The sequence below is a fragment of the Tetrao urogallus genome, assembly GCF_951394365.1.
Source record: "Tetrao urogallus genome assembly, chromosome: 3".
NCBI lineage: Eukaryota > Metazoa > Chordata > Aves > Galliformes > Phasianidae > Tetrao > Tetrao urogallus.
In genome coordinates, this window is record NC_136815.1 from 59,610,199 (window position 1) to 59,632,877 (window position 22,679).

Sequence of the window (22,679 nt, forward strand, 5' to 3'; positions counted from 1 at the left end):
TTTTTATTTTCATATTGCAAATCAGCTAATCAGTGCGGAACAGACTACTGAAAACTGCAATCAGTAATATTATTCTGTAGGCCCAAAACTCACACAGAGCCACAGATCCTAACAGAAAACTTACTTGGCCCTAATTTAACTAACTCAATTTGTAACTATGAATTCTAATATTTATGCACAAGAAAACAAGATATTTGGATTCAGAAACCATTAGAACTGTTTTGTTTGTGTAGTACTGATTAATGAAAGCATCAGAAGAAAGAAACTGTTTTTTCTGTCCCTAGAGGATGCTATGGTGGAGGGACAGACTCACCTTCAGTCTCCTATTGCTTTATCCCATCACAGGATAGCAAAATCTTTGCTCCTGCTCACACCTTCCACATGCCACTAGGAGATGCCTGAAAGGACCTTTGCATACTCTAGGAGATGTCTGCACATACGTACTGCTGGAACACTGGTGAGGTACTTGGGTTGCAAAGCAGATGCTCCTTCTGTCCTGTATAGGATTGCCACCCAGCAGATCAGGCTGCCCCATCCAACTTGGTCTCGTACGCCTTCAGGGATGGGGCATTCACAACTTCCCTGAGCAACCAGTTCCTGTGCACCACAACCCACTCAGTAAAAAATTTCTTCCTATCAGTTAATCTAAATCTCCGCTCATATAGTTTAAAACCATTCTCTCCTGTTCTATCACTAGCAGACTCTGTAAAAAGTCATTTCCCCTCCTGTTTTAAGCCCCCTTTATGCATTATGTTTTATACAGGAAGTTCACAATGAAGTCTCCTCAGAACCTTCTCTTCTCCAGACTAAACAATCCCTGCTCCCTCAACCTTTCTTTATAGGAGAGGTGTTCCAGCTCTCTGAGCATCTTAATGGCCCTCCTCTGGATCCACTCCAACAGCTCTTTGCATGCTTCCTGTACTGGGGGCTGCAGGCCTGGATACAGTATTCTAAATGGGGCCTCACAAGGGCAGAGTAGAAGGGGACAATCACCTCCCTATCCCTGCTGACCACCCCTCTTTTGATGCAGCCCAGAATACCGTTGCCCTTACAGGCTCAAGAGACCATTGCTGGCTTGTGTGCAACTTTTCATCCACCAGAACTCCCCAAGTCCTACTCTGCAGGGCTGCTCTCATTGAGTTCTTCTCCCAGTCTGTACATATATCTGGGATTGCCCTGAATTTGCAACACCTTGCACTTGGCTGTTTTGAACCTCATTAGGTTCATGTGGGCTTTGGATGGCTTCCCTTACTTCTGTGGTAACAACTCATTTTAGAGTCATAAGCAAACTCACTGAGGGTACACATAATCCCACTATCCAAGCTGTTAATATATACATTGGAGAGCTCTGGTCCCAAGATGGACTCCTGGAGGACACTACTCATGGCCAGCCTTCATCCGGACATCAAGCCATTGACCACACCCCTCTGGCTGTGACCATCCAACTGATTCCTTATTCACCATATAAGTTCAAATCCATATCTTTCCAGTTTAGAGATAAAGATGTGGTGTGGGACCATATGAAAGGCATTGCAGAAGTCCAGCTGGACCACATCAGACACTTTTCCTTTGTCTACTTGATGCCATTATTCCATCACAGCAGGCCACCAGATTGGTCAGGCATGATCAGCCCTTGGTGAAGCCATGTTGCTTGTCTGAGAACGCCTCTTTGTCTCACATATGCCTTAACATAGCTTTCAGGAATATCTGCTTCACGATCTTTCAAGGCACACATGTGAGGCTCACATCTACTCTGACTCTCGGAAAGACTCATCTAGATTGGTTTAGTTATGTTGAATAAAAAATTACTTTTCTAAGAAAGCACTTTCTGCTTTCCCCCTCTGACCCCTTCAATCTCTCATGTCTGTAGTTCCCTTGGTCTTCCTTTCTCACTACCTTAAAAATGGGAGTGATGTTTCCATTTTTTTCCAGTCAACAAGGACTTTGCCTGACAGCCACAATTTTTCAAATATGATGCAGAGTGGCTTGGCAACCACATCAACCAGTTCCTTCAGGACTCTGAGATGCATGTCATCCAGACCCATAGACTTGTACATATCCAGTCTCATGAGACAATCTCAGACTTGATCTTCATTTATAGTGGGGGGGGATTCTGCTTCCCTGACTCTCACCTAGAGGTTCAGGGATGTGAGAGATGTGAGAAGCGTGATTGCCAGTGAAGACTGAGGCAAAGAATTTGCTGAATACCTCAGGCTTCTCCATGTTTGTTGTTGCCAGTTATTCCTTCTCTCTTATCAAAGAGGGATACATTTTCCTCAACCTTTGTCTTTTAACAAGTGTACCTGTAGAATTCATTCTTGTTAGTTTTCAAATTCCAAGTCAAATTCAGTTCCACTAATGACTGACTTCAGGTGATGTGGAAGAGTTCAACACTGCTAGTGTGCAAGAAACTCTCATTAAGTCAACTGGCAATGTACTTCTCAGCCCAGAACCAACAAAGTCTCCATTTCTGCAGAGCTGCTCTAGCTAATTGAATACATATTACTATATACATTGTTCTTTTAAATAGCAGTGGGTTAAATTCCTGCCTTTAGCTATGTGATGAGTATATCACAATATATCATTGTGAGGTTCCAGATAAAATCCATTTTTGCCTCAAAAGCCAGTAAAATGTTTTTTTCCATACAGCAAGGAACTCCTCCTCTCCATTTCTGCACAGGAGATATTAGATGGAGGATGAGCAACGGTTTTAAAAAGTGGTTTCAGAATTTTGGCATTCAATTTTTAGGCTGGATTTGAGACCATTAAGGAATTATGGCCCTGTATTTTCATCTCAGCTATACAATCTTTCTCCTATATTATTTATATTGGGGAAGGGAACACAGATTAAAAACAGATTTATACAGAATAGACAGCGACCAGATTAAAATAGCCTCTTTAAATATTTTATCTACTCTGACTCTTGGGAAGACTCATCTAGATTGGTTTAGTTATGTTGAATAAAAAATTACTTTTCTAAGAAAGCACTTTTTGCTTTCCCCCTCTGACCCCTTCAATCTCTCATGCTGTCAGTTACTTCTGGATTAAATCCACTTTACTCCTCAAATCTAAGTCCAGTGTGCCTGTTCAATTTGCTTGTAGAAAAACTGACAGAATTCATCACTCCATCAGAGAAGCTGTTTGTAGCCACCATCATTTCAGTGATACTCTGTCTGGTCTGGTGCTTCATCTGAAGCAAGTGGAACAGTTTTTGCTCCTGGTAGATTAGCTGCATCTCTCATTACTGCTGATGTGTGCATCTCGCTCTACTTATACTTCCCAGTTACATCAAAATTTAATATTTCAAATGCACCTGTCATACAATTGGTATGGTACTTAGTAAAACAGGCCAAGGTGCATGGATCTTGGATGACATTTCAATTATTCTTGCCTGAATTCAAATCACGTTTTTTCTCTGTATCTTAAAAGAGGGGGTCATAACTCTTTGATTTCTGCCAGCGTGTATTCTTCCCTTTATTAAGTGTGAATTATTTATAAATTTCATAGGTTTTAATCTGTCACAATATTTAGCCATTCAGTGTAAAATATTCCATGCCCACATTTGCTGAAAAAAAATCCAGATAAATGCTATTCCCTTTCTGAACACACATATACAGATAAACATCTTGGTGTTTATGAAAACAGAAATAGCATTTTCTGATTTATCATTTATCACATGAGTACAGTCTGAATTTACTGTAATTAATATTTTTAAAAAATGAGAACAAATAGTGAACAGTCACTGTATTGAAAAAAAATACATATTTGCTTCACTAACAGGTGTTAATTTCCCATAAAAATCATAATGTTTTTAGATTTGAGAATAATTTTCCTGTGTATTTAAAATCTAAACCAGAAAAAATAAGAGCTTCATAAATCACGGAAATGTATTCATCTTGTCTGGGAAGGATTTCTTAACTAATACAATAGCTAACCTATTATAATCATTATAATAATGTCAACAATATTCTGATTACAAACATGACTACAACATAAATATCTCTGTAGCAGTGGTATAGCTTACAAGGTGAGACAACACTTGTCATTTCATGAAATGAAGAGCATCTTAATAATCTCATCCAGGTGAATTAGCTAATGGCGGTGACTATGTTGAAAAATAGTGTTTTGTAGCTGAGAATTTGTTCTGTTAAACAGAGTTATTGCACTAATTGCATCTGTTGTAGTTACCATGGAAATAAATAGGAGGCATTACTTTTGGAGTGATCTACCTATGTAACCCCTCCTCCCAGTCAAAGTGGATGATACATTCATTTTTTCACTTAATTTACTATAACAACAGTTTTCTTAAATATTTGTCTCTTTGCACTCTTCATACAGAACTCTGGTTGAATGAGTACTTTAAAGGACTTCAAATGTCCCATCTTCAAGATAAAGTTTCTAACAATCTCACTTTAAGTCACTCTCTAAGCACAGTGATGTGATGGTATAGATAGAAAAACAGATAATAGAGTCCAACTGGACAAAACATTTCAAATGACTGTCATTTTCTAAAGGTAAATAAATTTGGACTCAAATAATAATTTTTTATAAGAATGCCAGAGGGCAGCTCACAGAGGGCCGGCAACATGGCTCTAATGGCACAAAATGGTATGTTTTCAACTCATTACTCATTCTCTTACTGTCTGGGTTAACCTTTCACATTACCAGGCAGCATGGGGATTGTTGACCATTTAAATACACCTGTGGGTGGTTGTTTAAACTTGGTAATTGCTCTACTGTACAAGTTATTCATGTTGAATGTATAAAATTGAAAACTGCTTCTCTGCACAGTGAATACGACCCATCTAACAAGCACTGTGCAGCTGTAGGATGTTAAGTGTGGCTGTTTCTTTAGAGAAAAAGAATAGTTGCAGACAAACTGAATTATCTGATTTTCAATACATTTACAGGAATAGTGGACTACCGAGGGCCCATATGCCTTCTAATTGCATGTGTTGAGGCATCTGTTATGATCATGTATTTGAAGACAAGGAGATATGACACTGAGACTGTGTATTTATGTTCACCATTCCTGTATGAAGGGAATGCTAGAGAAGTGATACTACCAGCATCCATATGGTGCTTTAGACTGGCAGGCAGCTCTGAAGTAGCCCCAGGTGAAATCTTGCAAGTGAAGTCATGTAGATAATTATTATAAATATGCTTTGATATAAGGATTTATGCTGACCACATTAATGATATCAACCTAAAAACTTCTGGAAGCTGCTCCTATGACACCAAGAACTGAACTGAAATCAAAACCTACAAAACAACTACGACAAATCCTGAGACCCTAATAAGCATGAGCAAGGCTGAAAACACCAGCCTGAACTGATGGATGAACTGGATAGCTGTTTGTTATATTCTCCCATTTTCTCTTGGATGTTTTTTCAGTAGCAGCTAGCAAAAGGAAGTTCTTCTGTAGCTCTGAGATCCAAGTATGGTACGCTGTTTCTTTAAGAGCCAGTGGTTTAAAAAAATTATTTGCAAATCATTTCAAATGCTGTGAGAATGAGAAATGCAACTTCAAAATGAGGAAAGTGAGAGGTAGGGCTCTTATTAACCTGGCTGAACATACTGCTTTTTCTCATGAAGAGATGTCTTGTTTTTTATTTAGTTTGCAGGATGCTTTTGTACTACAACACTCATTATTGGTTTGTATATAAAAATGGAACAAAAGTAACCTATGGGCTTGACGTCTATAGAGAATAGGTATTGCTCTATAGAGAGCACAAAGAGCTTTAGACTTTCAGTGGGATCTTCTGTCATTAACTGAAATGTTCAACAACTATCTATGAGTAATGATGCATTACACCACAACCACAGGGCTAGAAACATGTACTGCATGCACAAAGCTGGAAATACATGTGTACGTACCCCTCCCCCATCATTTGCAGGACTTCCAGAAGATTTCTTAAAAATGTGGAGCAAGTTAGTGTGACTTTGAGTGATTTGATAATAAAACGTTATCAGGGACAGAGATACTGAATACAGGAAAGCATTTCATATAAAAAGTAATGTGGATAACGTCAATCCTGAGTCCAAAGAGATGGAAGAAACAAAATGGACTATAAACACAATAGTTTAGAATGCTAAATCTATTTTCTTTCTCTGCTTGTCTGAGCTGTGCATTTTCCATGAACATGTAAGGTGTTTTCCATGAAAAACATCTCTATTTACTCAAAACAGGATCTTGTAGGCCAGAAAAAAGGCTTCGTCATGGCAGCCATTATTCTTCTACACATTGTGGATAAAGTGAGATGTAGAAAGAGTGGAATCCTGATAACTGAATTCCTATACTGAAGGCAAATTTAGTGGTAAATCAGAATATGTCTTTCACAGTGATTGAACTCTCTAAGGAGGAAGTTAGAGTAATTAGAGACGCAATTACAGTAAATCATCAGAACCAGATGGTATTTCATTCAAGGATTGAAAGGAATAATGTGAAAGAACGTACTGAAGAGGATATTTATTCTGCAGCTTACAGAAATGCAGGCGTCACTCTCTTAGCACAGTGTGCTGAATCGTCATTGATGGTTGTCCACTGAGTCTCTGACAAGGGAAGCAAGGGCTCTGGTCTCTGGGTCCTTGGTACTGCACGAGTAAAGGAATTAACCTTATATTGTAACTTTTAAAGTCACCACATTTGGATTCTGGAGGAAATTTGACTTTCACAGTCAATGATTGCTCCTGAGAAAACTGGTTTCAAGAGATTAAAATGAAATTCACCAAATTTACCACAACCTCAGATAGTGAAGTTAGTAGAAATGAAGAAAATATTGAATCTGTTCCTTCCTGAAATAGATAAGCCATCTGGTTCAAGATGGATCAGTATCTATGAAGTAAATATAAAACTCTGGCTAGAACAAAATGTATCACTGCAAAGGGCCAAACTGTAGCCAATGTGTAATAAGCAAACAGATCCAATGCAACTCTCATGGCCATGGTATCACACAGGATTGTACAAAGGAATTTTGCTCCATTCTCAAGTAAGTCATGCGATTCTTTTGAGCTAAAGCTACTTCCCTGTGAACTGTCCTTGAATCTTTCTCTGACTGGGTTAAGTGTTTTATGGTTGTTGACCTTAGAGAATTTTGTCTCATATAGTCTGGAAGTTTGGTTTAGTTTTGTGCATTTGGTTTTTTAGCTGTTCAAAATTTAGCATAATCCTCTTGTTTGCAGTAGTGAAGAAAACTCTGGCTGAATATTAAGGCAATAAAAAATAAATAAATGGATGTAAATGGATGCATAAAGATATTTATGATACTTTTTAATTTACAGCGATGTGAGACAGGTTTTTTTTGTGTGTGTCACAGTTTATCTATCACAATGAACAAAGAGAGGGATATCCAGGTCAATATTTGGCACTATACTGACGGTTAAGGATAAAACAGCCTGGGACTTATGATGGTAAGAATTAAGTGCACACAAGTCTGTATAGACATCTACGTATGGCACAACACTCTGGTATTTAATACCAAATACTCAGAAAGTTTAGTGGATAAGTGATTGAATAAATGAGGCTGATGTTAATATCTAGCATTCAGACATTCAAGGCTTGGTAACAGTGATTTCAGTAGGTAGAACATACAGGATTTTAACCATATTTTAATCTTTAACTAGGCCAGCTAATAACTGACAAAGTACTGAAGACGAAAACAAACCCTAAAGTAGAAAACACATTTTCTTTCTTTTCTGGGCACTTCTGCATGTATCTAGCTCTACTGTACATCCAAGAAACACTTGGAATAATCCAATGCAATTAAACCTATTGTTATGTAAGTTATTCTGAAAAACAAAACCTGTTTCTAAAGATAGCAAAGCTGTTCCTAAAAAGACAGTCTTGGAATGAAAGTCAGGGAAACTGTCTGCAAATCTAGTTGGTAGATTAGTAAAACACTGATAGATACATTTTGAGATGATTAAATTTAACATGCTATCTGTCAAACAAAACCACAAAGCCTACAAGCTTCAGATCATTTCATCATTCACCAAGGTTGACAATACCTAAGGGATTTTTCTTCAGTGGAACTTCTCTGCAGTAACTCCCAACAGTACCTACCAAAAAACCAATCCCATTGCTGAGTGCCCAAAGTATGGCTGATAAATCAGTGTGGCAGTAAATCTAGCTCAGTAGAACAAAACTCCACCTCTTTCATACTATTCAGCAGTGAATGGCTCAGAAGGTTATATCCTCCAGGCTCAATAAAAGCCGTACTCATGTTCATATAAAGAAAGAACCAGACAGTGCATTACTAGAGTTCTCTAATTGTAATAAATGTTTCAGGCATTAAAATACTACAGAGGACTTAAACTGTAGAAGGATTTACACAAATTGGGAGGATTGGACTGTACTATACCAGATGTTACAGAAATGAGCTCTTTGCCTTCTGAAATCATTATGCCAATGCTAACTAAATCTCTGGAAAAAAACTTACTTTGGCTTGGGTAGTGTGAAGTATGAACAAATAAATAACTTCTATGACAGAGGTGGGAAAACTGAGACAAAAGCTTAAAACAGCTAATACTATGCCAGCTTGTTGGCTCCAGCAGTTTCAAGGCACCCATCCATGGGCCTCAACAACACTACCTATATTCAGGTATTTCTAATTTTCAAGAACTACAAACTGGATAATGCAAGATAGCACACATAAACAAGTCTGCATTTTATTAATGTGAGCTAAATCAGTTCAAAAAGAAATAAAAGTTTGATACGTTTTGGGCAGTATATAGTTTAACAGCCATTTAAAGTTTGAAGCCAAATTGAAGGTTGTGCACTAATTATTTTCTACTGAAAATGCTTCCTGGCCCCTCAGAAAGAAATGCTGAAGCTAGGTGAAAAATTTCTTAGAGCATTTAGAAGAATCCATTAGAACTTCAGTGCGTTTACTTTTTTGACATATTCACTACTAGGGCTACAGAACTGGGATACTTCTGTGCTTTAATGGTTAATTGAGAAAAGTGTTTTTCTTTTCCAGTATGCAGATAGGCAGAGAATGGTTCTGCCACTCTTCTTCCAGACCTGTGGCAGACAGTTTTAGATTACCTGATCATGGCTTTATACATATGTTCTCTGGCTTAGACCTCCCCTATCTCTATTCAGCTCTCGCTTTTTTTTAGCCGGTAGGATGGCACGCAGTTCTCTAGAACTGTTTTATGGATCCTTTGCTGCACTATAACCCCCTTTCAGGTAAGACTGCTGTCACCACTGGTCTGAGATTATAGCTCCTCAGTTATCATCCACAGCATTTGTTCAGTCACTCACTAGACAAAAGAAATATCATCAGCAGCTGGGTTAGACAGAGCTATTTGAAAGAGCTGTTCTTGAGACAAGAGGCAATTCCACAGAAAAAATGGTAAGAAAAAGGCCATGAAATTACATTCCCAGGAAGCATTTTCTACAGCATTAGCAGCTCTAAAGGAAAGGCAGTAATCTTACTAGAGTATTGTTGCTGAAAAGAAGGTTTTGATATTGTTGACTCACAGTGAAGATTAGTGTGGGATGCTTGAACCCATGCCAAAAGATGGCTTAACCACACCTGAAGCAATTGCTAAACTGCTGCAGAAAATAGTTTTACAATGGCTGCCATGTTTTCTATCTTCTGACTCGTAAACTTCCTACATGGTTCAGCCACACCTACTTTGGAAGGGGTAACACCTCCGGCTTAGGATGGGAAAGCCTCTGCAGGTAGGGAGCATTTCTATCACACTTACTAATTCAACCTGTGTCAACTCAATTGGAACAAAGCAGCAGTGGAGAAAGGCAATCAGTGTACCAAACTGGACAATTGTCTGTGTATGGTGTCTCCATTTCATGAGCCTGTGTGCTTCAGGCTAGTTCATCAGACTATGAATTGGTACAGGCACAGTAGGTACATAATATTTTTCCAGTTCTTAAGCACAATAGGGTGTAGCTTGTGATTAACACTGTATGGTGTTTTTATTAACTGAAAACTAATATGCTGTACAGATGATTAGCAGCATCTTGTTTAAGTAGACAGTAATATAAATCTTCTGGATGTAACTTAGAGCCAAAAACTGGTAGTGTCCTCCTCTCCTACCCCAAAGTATATTAAACACTGTAAACTAAACAATTCTAAAAAGCTTGGACCAGGAGATGGCAGGGAAACTATTTAATCTACTCTCAACATTAAAGTTCAAGTCTACATTCAACCCAGGTACAGAAATACAGCTCATTGCAGCAGTCATTGCAGTAACAAGAGTTGAATTTCAGCCACAATAAAATCAAAATGGATACTGTAAAGGAAACTGTGAGTAAATTCCAGATTTGGATGTTCATGTGTGCTCCTGGCTTAAAGAGAGACTGTATTACTGCTTATCTTTCAGGGCACTGGGAAACAAATAAATTACTGTAATTCTTCTTGATTTTTTTTTCAATAAATCAAAACTTAATTACTTCACAGATGGCAGAATGGCAAATGGAATGAATGCAGTCATCTTGCCTAGAAACTGGGTTCCAGAACATATGAAGTGAAATGACACAGAAAAAAGGGCTGGCAAACAATAAATATCTATTTCCTGTTTGCTTTAAATAGGCTAAATGGTCAAGAGAAATATATAACTAATATTTATCCAAGTAAATAACAATTACACTACTAGGTATATTGTTCTCAAGCAATCTCAAATAGAGGGATGACACTACATTGGCTAGTAGAAGATAGCCCTCCATCACAGTTTTTTTCTTTCACATTCTTTAATCAGAATAGATTGAGGTAAGTAGTCCTAAGACTCACTGATATTCTGCCTTATTGCAAGTGGTGACACAAATCAAGCTTTTATTACGCATTTAAGAGATATAAACAAAATATTTTTTGTTATTATTAAGTATATATAGAAATGCTATTGACAGTAATTTGCAGCATTTGTGGACTGTACACACGAAATATTTGCCATCCATATTGAAAGATTCTCTTGTATTTCTTTGTGGTGAAGTTGTTAAACAATGACACCATAAAAGTAAACTATACTATGAATGTTTAAGGCATCCCAACATGAGCTACGCTGAAATATCAGGGGTCTAGCTAATGAGAGAAGACTGAAGTTACAAAAGTAATGTGTCTTTTCTGGCTAAATTCATCAGACATGTCTACATGACTGCACAAAAAACAACAGATGCAAGTGAATGCTGAATTATCCTTAGTCTTTAATTTAATCAGTTAGGCGTAATTGTTTAAAACATTATATATCGCATGAGTTTGTGCCATGGCTACCAGAGCCTTCCCATAGAAGCCTACCACCTCCCCCACACTTTGCTTGAGGTTAGGGATGAGAATGTATTTAAAATTTGCTGGGATCAAATAGCCGGTATACAGCTTGTGCACAAGATGAGTGAAACAATATCTAACGCTTGAATTAAAACATCGCCTCAGTAATTTGCTTTAACTTCGTTTGTTACTGTGATAGAATTCTTTAATTAAGACTGGTAGGTAGCCTCAGTTCTGAACTGCTGAGTGAGCTTGGATGGGCCAAGTCTTGCACTATAATTCTACAATGAGATTTTGTTAGTCAATGTGAATGAGATATTTTTCACATTCCTTTTTCAACAGTGACAGCACTTAAATAGCTAGTCACGGATCCCTTACAGTTATAATGGAATGGTAAGATTGACTGTAAAGGCCTTTTTTATGATACTTTGGAATCTAAAGTGATGTAATCTGTACTTATTTCTATCAGCAATTTTTCCATTTATGATAAAATTTCCCTTGGACTCTGCTGTTACCATTTCCATTGAGTTCAACAGATCTTCCAAATGAAAAAAACTGTATATGTAGCAATTGAAACCACACATGATTCATTGAGAACAAAACACTTCTCCCCAGCTGAACTTCCAGGTATGGTAGAACTTTCAGCAGCTGTAAAAACCTAATGGCAGGAGGTGACAGAGTAAACAGCACAGATATAAAAATGGTGCATTCCTGTAGAGATTCTGGGTGCTCAGCATTCATGCTCTGTAATCTTTGGGAACTGTGGGAAACACGTTTTAAAAAGGCAGATCACAGTTTTCATTCAAGTAACAGTCACATTCAATATAATAATTTATACATTAGTTTGAAGGCTTTGTCCTGAAGGAATTTCACTGTATAGGTAAAAAGAGTGTGAGAGATATTAATGTCTGATTTCCTTAGCTATTAAATAGTTCTATTAGTGCTACATTTTCTCTGTGTCCCTTAAATACTGTCATCTGGTGGAGAAAAAATGTTTTGGAAAGAAACATATTTACAGATGAGTCTTAAAAATTTAGTCCCATTTAAGCACAACCACAGTTACACCTTTTAAGAACTCTAGAGCTTGATCTTGGCAATTCCAGGCCAATAAATCTCACATCTAAGCCTGGCAAATGGGCTGAAATGATAAATTAAGCAGAATAAAAAGAGACCTGAGAGACCAGACTTGCTGGCATGATCTAATTGGCATGGATTCTGAAAAGGAATTATCTTTGACTGTAAATAAAATAGCAGCTATGGGAGAATAAGTTAATATATTTCATTTAAAAATTCAAGTTTCTATGGAAGAAGCTACTGCAGAGCCATGAAGTGATGGGCAAAATACATGAAAAACAAATGAACTGGATAAAGTTAATACCAACATGTACATGACACGAGGGGCTGATTCCAATTATCTGCTTTAGAAGTCCATTATATGTGTGGTTTGAGTTTTTGTTTTCAGTAAGTTCAAAGACAGAGTGATTCACAGTCCCTAAGTATCGAAGTATCTATGCTAGACATTGAAATTCCCAGTGCAGTCAGTGAGGGATTTACATTCTCTCTGTGGTCCCTGGGAATTCATGCAGAGATGATTTAAGAGGTTACCAATCCCAGCTGCTTACCTCTGGCACAGGTTATTGCCATTGTAGCAGACCTGGCAGAATGGATGATATACTTGCTGCAATTCCACACTCATATCTTAACTGAAAATCACTGCTGACTTTCTTTCAGCTTAATGACTTTGGCGGCACACTGTCGCAGCCAGAATGTCATTCTGTCACTTCTGTCAGATAGCTGGAGAGCCCAGTAGGGAAAATGTGTGGATGTCTGGTGGCAGTCAATCGCTCAGGGAAGCTCCCAAAATTCAGCAGAAGCAGAATGAGGTTCTCTTGAAAGGCATTTCAGTGCTCCACCGGTGTGGAAACTATCCTGTAAGAAGTACTAGCTGTGTCTCGGCACTGAGACTTCCCAGGTGTTTCACCCTTCATTCACCCAGTGAATGAAGGCTTCATGGTCAGCACTTTGATCTGTGGGATCTGGAGAGCTAAGAAAGTCTTCTGCAGCTATGTGCCACTTCTTTACAGCAGAAGGAAGACTGAGTATCAGGAAACTCACTCATATTATGACAGCATGTTTAACACTCAGTTGTTTTGGAAGCATAGTCAGAAACAAGATATAGTCTTCTAGAGACCTAGAAATTTACTGAAGTTCACAATGTGAAAAATTTACAGTTTGAATCAGGATAAATGAAAAATAGAAAATAATTGTCAGCATAATTGGAAACACAAAGGAGATAGGGTTTAGAAATTACAAAAAAGAATGTACGTTCTGGGGTAACAAGAAGAGGGATACTAATTGATAGTAATACAAAATTGGATCATAATGTCTTTTATGGTTTGAATGCTACAGAGCACTGTAACTTCAAGTTTCTTACCTTTTGCTCTCAGTAAATAATTATCTGAGACTGAATATTCACCGCAGTGAATGTTTTTGGCTGACAGGCATGCAAACTGAAGGCTATAAGAGTGTTCTCAGTTAATTCCTAATGAATACTGAAATTCACCAACCCCAAACCTAAAGCCACGGCCTTTACTTAAATTAGAACTATGCAGTTTGAAAAATGAAGAAGCGAAAGTTAAGACATCAAATAATATCTGGAGTACTACTTCAGTTTTCTCACACTGGCCGTTTGGGATGAAGAGTCCTTTTGGGGGGTATATAACTGAATCACAGTGCAAGCTCACAGCAGTAATGAATTACAGTGCAAGGATGTAATGGTAGAAGGTCTCATTCCTGACTTATTCTAAGATCAAGGAGACATATCGGATTAAATATATTACTGTGAACTCCCATTAGCGATGAAATAGTCTGCAAAATCAGTAGATAATAAAAGTATTATATATTAGGCATTATGAAATAATGTCTTATACTAAATGATTTTAATAATTAACATGGATTATAGTATTGGGTCAGTTGGGTATTATGAATTCTATGCATCTAGACGTTTGAAAATTGTATTTGATACCTTTTCCAAAAGCTATTTATAGCTTAGGGGAATATTCACTGAGCTGTGCAGTCCCAGATCTTCCATTTATTTATGCTAATATTTCTGAACATTCAAACTCCTTAGCACCAGTCAAGGCCTCTTAGTGTTATTGTTAGGAGTAAGTATGCACCACGCTTTTTACTCATGAGGTTATTTAAGGATATTTTAGGAAGAAGTAAAACCCACAGGTTTTTAAGGAAACAACTACTGATATCTTCCCTTTCAATACTGCACTGTAGAACAAGTTTTCTACAAGATATGTAACATCAGTGTACTAGTTGTAGTATTTAATTACATTATAAAAACAGGTTTTATAGGAGAAGGTGATATGTTTTGTTGGACTGATTGACACTTCCAGAAAAAAAATCTATGGGTTTATCAACTCTTCATCAGTTCTGAAAAGGAGACAAAAATTTCAAATTAATGGAGGAGGAAAAAAATATTATCCATTAAACTTAATTATTTTATGTATCAAGGACTATCTGAGACAAACGGATAGTTAGCACTCATTGGAGAACAGGTATTTTTGCTGCTTGCCTGTTGCTGTATTGAGGAAGACAAAACAACCTTAATATTTTTAATGATTGTACATCTTACTCAGAATTGAGCTATATTTCTTCTTGTAATACATAAGGAAAATGTTTGTTCTAAAGATCAGAGAGATCTACAAGTGAAACAAAGGTTTATGATCCCTAGACATTGAACACATAAATACAATAAGATTGATCTAAGGAGTATTTTAACTGTAGCTCTTTTTTAGATTTTGATTTGCTTATGTTTTCTCTCATAGTTTTTTTAAAATACACTTTATTTATACATAATAATAAAGTAGCATTTTCTATTTTGGCCTTGTTAGAACACAACTTTATCGATAGTACATTATCTAATGTACAGCAGCCCATTTCAGTATGGTGTAAGAGCTGTTCTTGCTTACTCAAAAGGTCAACCTGTTGGCTAGCAGATTCAGATTCTCTATCCAGCAGCATGGTCTGCACACTTAATGGAAAACCAAAGCTGCACTAATCACTGTGATTCAAATGCTTGTTACCTATAGAAGATGTTCCTTCTCCTTTCTGTAGTTTGCTTGCAGATCACTGTGGACAAGAAATTTGCCTTAACCCCAAGTCTGTATATATATACAGCTTCATTCACCAAAACTGCCAATAAGTACTATTTCATCAGTACTATATCCATACGAAAGAATATTCCGAGACATGTACATGTTTTTTTAAAAATGTGTAATGCATAATGCAGGTCACCACTGAAGATAATACGGACAGCTGCTCGCATCAATAATCTAAACTAAATTTTTCCATAATTCTGTGATTCAGTGTGGTTACAGTGGCATTATAAGCTTGACTGCCCTTCTCCTCAGCTCTGTAACAATGCTGAAGACATAAAATCAGCCTAGTATGATATTCCTTTCCTTTCTTAGGTTCTTAGGTATTAGGTTCTTCCCTAACACCTAATGAAAACTTGCTCAGTCTCAAGAAGGTTGAATTTATATATCCAGGCTTACTCAGAAATTGCCAGAAGTATGTGTGGGAAAATAAAATTTCTACTTTATTGGAAGCATTCCCAATGATATGTTTAAATCCATACAACTATAAAAAAAAACCCCAAAACTTATGAAAGCAGTAGACCTGACAAAAGCAGCTTTGAGAAGACTAATTAACTAGTTATATGATATGAAGTTTGTGTTTTCTCAGTAAATCAATTTTAATTAACCATGAAATGGAATGCTAATTACTGTTGTCGTTTCATTTTAGACAGTCAAATCAGTTTCAGAATGGACTTCAGTGGATGTTACTGAAAACACTTTTCAGAATCAAACGTGACATCAAAAGTGTTTTAAACAAGAAATCATTCAAATATTATTCTGTAAGCAGTAGGAAGATAGTTTTGGTCTGCAGCAAGATCCTGGATGTCATGTTACTGAAAGGAAAAGCCTCTGTGGCAAGGAGATTAACATACACAGGGCTTTAATTTTCCACTTAACCAGAATTTTTGCAGTAGACAGGGGCTGCATCAACACAGGCTGGAAAAGCAAGAAGCATTTCTAGTAGAAGCTTCCTTCAAGAAATTTGGAATATTTTCTTGTACTACATTTTCTTATCTGCATTTTGCAGCCGTCTAGCAGACACTAATGAGAGATTTCATGTTCATACCAATTACTTGAAATATTTAATGTCCTTCTTAAGGTGCATTAACACATCAAAGAAGTGACTCAGTCCAAGTATTCCACAATGCTGCAAAGGAGAGAAAAAAACCCATGTCCCTGCTTTGTGCTGTAACAGAAATGCCTTTGAGTTCTGCTGTAGCTAAGGCTATGCCACCAGTTTTATTTTAGACCTTCATTTTTGGAGATTGATAACCCAGGGCAAAGCATAGCATCCAGATGATTCTGGGTATTTTGCATATCAGGTAAATACCAAAACCTTACCCTCCTTACCCAGTTAGGGACATTTTTAGGTGGGCATCATACAGGATCTGCCCAAAAATCTTTGACAGAAGAACAGAAGTTGTAGCATGCAAATGATAGGATTCTGCATTTCCACAGCAAAATAACCCACCCCATGCTAAGGACGTTAATTTTTTAAGGTCTGAGACAAATAATTAAACCTCTCTGCCTGTGAATATACTCTTCCGGATACTATAAATCATCTTCCTCTGTAGGCTTCGTCAGAACTCAGTAGATAATATTCATAAAACATTTCGGTGACGAGCAATGTCTGGATGTTAAATTACATTTCAGCATTTAAAAAAAGAGTTACTGAAACAACAGGGTTCAATAGGAGCAATAGGAGAGAGAAACCTACAATGCACATAGCTTAGGTAGCTAATGATACATAGCAGTGATGGTGGCCAGTAGCTCTGGCAGCAGGTATCACATTTTTTTTTTAAAATTATTATTATTTTTTATCTTCTCTGAAGCTGTTAGAAAATATATTCAGTCATCTTCACAATGATCTACATGAAAGCTATGAAATCTGTGTATGTTATGTGAAAACATCTGCTTAACTGTTTAGCAATTTAACTTTGCGTACCCTTACCCTATCCATTAATATTACTACCTGAAAACTCTGATGATACAACTCAGAGTGGCTGGTTACATGTCACCACTGCCTTCATGGCTGCCCCTGCTTAAGACTGCTTGCAAGTACAGTATTTTTATTTAGTGAGAAGGGATGTGATCCATTAGAGAAGGCAGTAAATTAACTGGATGGCAAGTGGTGAGCCCAGCAGGGTCTGTGTGAAGCACTCACTGTTCACTGCACCATGAGGTGCAGCCTTGCCAATTTCCACTGGAAGAAATTACTGTTATTGTCATAGATTGTTGCTTGCAAAGACATCTTACCATTCGTACATAAACATTATCAGAATTTAGTGTCAATGTCCTTTAAAGTCTTATTTGATCTGTTTCTAGTATGGGAATATCTTTAGCTGGTAAATGAAATAAGATTTTCCTAGCTTGCACATTTAAGTGGCTGAGTTTGGTTCACATTTTGCTGTTTTACTCTTAGGTCTTTTTAAGAATCAAGAGTCAGCACTGGGAATAAATTTTTATCCTTAGCACATCTGGAATTGTAATTGTAATTATTTGCATTTTTCATTAGCATTCTGAAAAAAAACCCACAGATGTAATGTGTACTTCCCATCTGAACAGAATGTTTATAAATAATGTTAGGATTATAAAATCTTTTTTAAACTATTTTGAATTCCAAATCTTAAACCTAGGGAAATTAAAATGAAAGTGTCAGACTTAGAAAAATAATTTAGTTGAAAATATAACAAAAAAGGCTGCAATTGTTCTCATGGGTAACAGTTAATATTCACAATATCTGAGGTTTATCCTCCTTACTCTAAAACTGACAACTCTTTCTTTTATAGAATACATTCTGCCATTCCATTTGAAAGCTTCAGTTGCTGAATTTAGAAGAAAAAATGTTGTATTTAGAAGAAAAAATGTGTAGTCTATTTATGATCTGTAGATCAGATGCAAAAAGCTTGTCTATCAGACCTTTTCTTCAAGAAACCATTAATACTAGTAGCTTCTCACTCCTAGGAAAAAGTGGCTGTTGGTAATTAATCTCCTTTATTTACCTTTAAAGAGGTGAAATAGAGCTGAAATGGTTCAGACGTGTTTTAGTTTTGTTACTGTGCAGTTAGTGGAGCACCATGCACAGAATGAAGAGCTTCTCTAAGTTTCCCTGGATGCGGCTCTGAGCAACCTGATCTGGAGGGAGGTGTCCCTGCATAAAGCAGGGGGTTGGAATGAGGTGATCTTAAATGTCCCTTCAGACCCAAACCATTCCATGATTCTGTGATTGTATGATTCTATAGTGTATATAAGGCAGTACAAAATTTTTATGTGTTCTACCCACAAAAAGACAGAGAAAGCAGCCTTAGGGCACTTGCAGAGGTGATTAGGAGCATGAAATACAAGGTGATAAAAAGGTGAAACTATCCTCAGGGTGTCTGTACTATTGATTCCAATAAAAGTCTGCAGGCCAGAAAATCATAATATGGAGAGAAACTGTGAAGAGAGTGAACTAAGTGGATAAAATTTTTTTGTGAAATATAACAAAAACTTCATCCCTCTATTCTGTTGTAATGGGGACAACACTGCTTCCTAAAATAATAGATAATCAATAACCAGAGCAGCTGATGAAATAGGAGTAGAATAATACGAAAGGAAATGACCATAAGATTGATAGGATTTTATTACTTAATTTAGAATAAATATTATTAGCGTAGTTATATGATGAATAAATGTGCTCTGGATAGCTGTAGTCCCTTATTAGCAAATTGCTGGTTTTCTGACATTTTGAGCCAGATAATTGTAGTGCTGGTTTCCAATTGTTACTGTATCTTTACTACTATCCATAAAATTGTTGATGTCTGTTACCATGTCCTGAACCTACAACTCTATGAGGCTGCCTTAAGTCACTACACACTGAAACAGGAAGAATGAAGGCATTCAGTGTGGAGAACAATCCCTCCACATAAAACAGATCAAAGAGATGACTCAAGTGAAGTCTTCCAGTGTTCATTTTGTGCGTGTCTCAGATGAAGATTGTAAAGGTGAGTTATGCAAAAAGATGCGGGCGCAGTGTGAGACCCAGCATCACGCTGCCCAGCTTTGAACTGGTTGGCTTCTGCTTCTGAAGTGCAACCCACAGCTGTCTAACCTCTCTCCAGTGCTCTCTGGAATGAGATTCAAAGCAGCAGCACAGTGAGAACTGAGCCACAAACACCACTCCAAGTAAAAACTTAATGAGAGAGGTGTGTCTTATATCCCAGCTTCCAATTTGGGGCTTCTAGAAGAAGATTAGCTGTGCTAAAGAGTGGAGCCTATTTTGTATTTGGAGAGTTTACTGCAACATTTTTGTACAGAGACACAGACTATGCAAATGCAGTAATCAGCATTTAAGTAATACACCTCTCAGTGAAGACACAGGGAGCTGAAGGTGTTCGTTCCTCTACTTAAGTACAGTTTCAAAGTTTGATCTCTTGTGTTCCACCAAAACACTTCTAGTGCCACCCCCAAAACCTGCCATACTTCCTAGCAGAAATACCACCTTGACATGCTCAGATACAGAAAGAAAAAAAGGAGGTAGCACAGAAAAAGTAGACTGATCGGGAACATCTCAGAGAGGACGCATGAACCAAGAAGAGTTTCTGTATTTCTTTAAACAAAAGCATCTGTCACTGTTGTGTTTTCAGTAGATTTTACTCTTAGAATCAGAGAATCAAAGAATCATTAAAGTTGGAAAGTCCATCAAAACCATCTAGTCCAACCATCAACCCATACCTGTGACTGCTCTAGACCATGTCTCTCAGTGCTACATCCACATGTTTCTTGAAAACCTGTAGGGATGATGACTCCACCACATCCCTGGGCAGTCTGTTCTAATGCATCACCACTCTTTCTGAGAAAGAATTTTTTCTTAATGTTCAACCTAAACCTCCCTTGGTGCAATTTAAGTCCATTCTCTCTCATCCTATTGCTGCTTTGTGGGAGAAGAGACCAACTCCACCTTGCTACCACCTCCCTTCAGGCAGTTGTAGAGAGTGATAAGGTCTCCCTTGAGCCTCCTCTTGTCCAGATTGAACAATCCAAGTTCCCTCAGCCACTTCCCATAAGACCTGTGCTTGAGATCCTTCATAGTTTTATTATCCTTCTCTGGACATACTTCAGGGCCTCAGTGTCTTTCCCGTAGTGAAGGGTCAGAATCTGAACATGGCTCTTGAGATGTGGCCTCCACAGTGCTGAGTACAGAGGGATGGTCACCTCACTGCTTCTGCTGGCCACACTATTTCTTATACAATCCAGGATACCACTGGCCTTTTTGGCCACCTGGGCACACTGCTAGCTTATGTTCAGCTGACTGACAACTAACACCTCCAGTACTTTTTCCTCTGTGCAGTGTTTCAGGCACTCTGCCCCAAGACTATAGTGATGCATGGAGTTGCTTCTCCAGAACCCTGCACTTAGTTTTGTTGAAGTTCACCCTGTTGCCCTCAGCCCATCAATCTAGCATATTCAGATTCCTTTGTAGGGTCTCCCTACCCTCTGGCAGATCGACATTTCCCCAGCTTGTTGTCATCTGCAAATTTACTGAGGGTGTACTCAATCCCTTCATCCAAATTGTCAATAAAGATATTAAGTAGATACTAATAAAGATATTAATACATGTTTGTATTAGACTAATACAATTGACTGAACACCTGAAGGGATAAATGTAGAGAAAGTCCTGAGACAGAACATGGGTGGTGAACTTCCGCTTAAACAGAGCACACACAGGTGCAAAATTTTAAGCACAAGTGATATTTAGATGTCTGTAAAATAAGAGGCAGGGATCTCTAAGTAGAGTATAAGGAGGTCTCAAGAATGAGTCCAAGTCCTTTTATCTCAAGAGGAACCAAACAATAAATGAAAGATAATTTTGAGTTTTGTAAATGGAAAAGGTACAAACTATGGAGTAATTTTCACATGAAGTCTGAATTCAGACTTCATGTCTGAATTAAGTCAAACATAATAGCTGCACAGAGTACATATGGAACACCATAGCCTGTCCTAAAAGGCTGCAAACTAAATAAAATAGCATAAAAGGAATATACAACAAGGAGAGGAAAAAAATAGTGAATGCAAATGCATAAAATAAAGTAGTGGATAAAAAAAAAAAAAGACCATAATTTTAATTACAACAGCACTTTGGAAACTGACACAGGACTATACGCCATGTGAAGAGTATTCCACAGATGGATAACATATCAGTCTTGTTTTCTAAATGCTTTTTCCAGGAGTTTGCAAGCCTTTCAAAAACTTGAATTGCAAACTATTGTTTTTAATATAAGAATTTGTGAATTGTAGATCTCATTCATTCACCTTTGCCAGTTACTACAGCCAACCATTTCTGCATTTCTTTATTCTTCCTAATTCCTGCTTGCATGCTCCTGACTGTTTTTTTTCTTGTGCAATGAGGCATACACATGTGTGCTGACAACAGAGAAGACACTGTCCTTCTCATAATGTTGCAGAAACTTAACAACGAAATAGAAATAAAAAGCTAAGGAAAGGAATTCAGCTTACAGACAAAATGATGAAGAAGATATTTGGCAGATTCTACTTGAGACAATTCTGTGTACTTCTTATGTACAAAAAAAGATCACCTGCAATACAAATGATCAGTACAGTTGAAAATTAGTATTTTAATCCTATTTAAGGATAGGACCATTATTTTTGTGAAAGATTACAAGTGTGATTTGTATTCTTACATCAGCTTAAATATTGCAAACCTTCTGATGTTCCTCCAAGCATTACTCACAACTCTAGTACTGAAATCTGGAGAACGCTCAAAAATTGACAATTACAACCGATATATTTGCAGGTGGAAGGGACTAAACAAATACACCAGAAGAATAAATGAGAGGACTGTTACCAAGTCCAAATACATTTGCAAAAGTAGGTGACAAGCCACTTCCCTATCAAGTTAGACTCCTAGGTCAGTAACTGTCACTGCCTTTGGTGAGAGGCTTTTCACTTTAGGCTACTACATAGCGTTGGGAAGTTCTGATCTTTCCTCTGTCTAATTCTGGTCACTGGCTCTGTTCACCACCAGCACTTCTTCTTTAAGCTGCTTTCTCTGACCCATTTCTTCCTGGCATCTTACTCTGGCTTGGCTCAGGCCTCCTCTTTGCCAGGATGAAGCTTCAGGGTCAAGCTTTCCCGAATGTATTTGCTTCTTTCTTTTTTTTTTTTTTTTTTTTTTTTTTTGACATCTATGACCTGACCTGCATGGCTAACGGGAATGAGCTCAACGGTCTGCCAGGTCTGACAGTTCCCCCAAGCTGGAGAAACAGACACGGTTCTTTCAAAACATATTAGACTGCCAAAAAACTAT

General features: G+C 37.5%; 1 protein-coding gene across 1 annotated transcript in view; it reads right to left on the minus strand.

Annotated features, from left to right (window-relative positions):
- The window catches only part of GABBR2 (gamma-aminobutyric acid type B receptor subunit 2), a gene marked incomplete at both ends in the record, with an annotated part of 442,331 nt that overhangs the window by 77,770 nt on the left and 341,882 nt on the right, over nucleotides 1-22,679 (minus strand). The gene's annotated exons all lie outside the window — the stretch shown is intronic.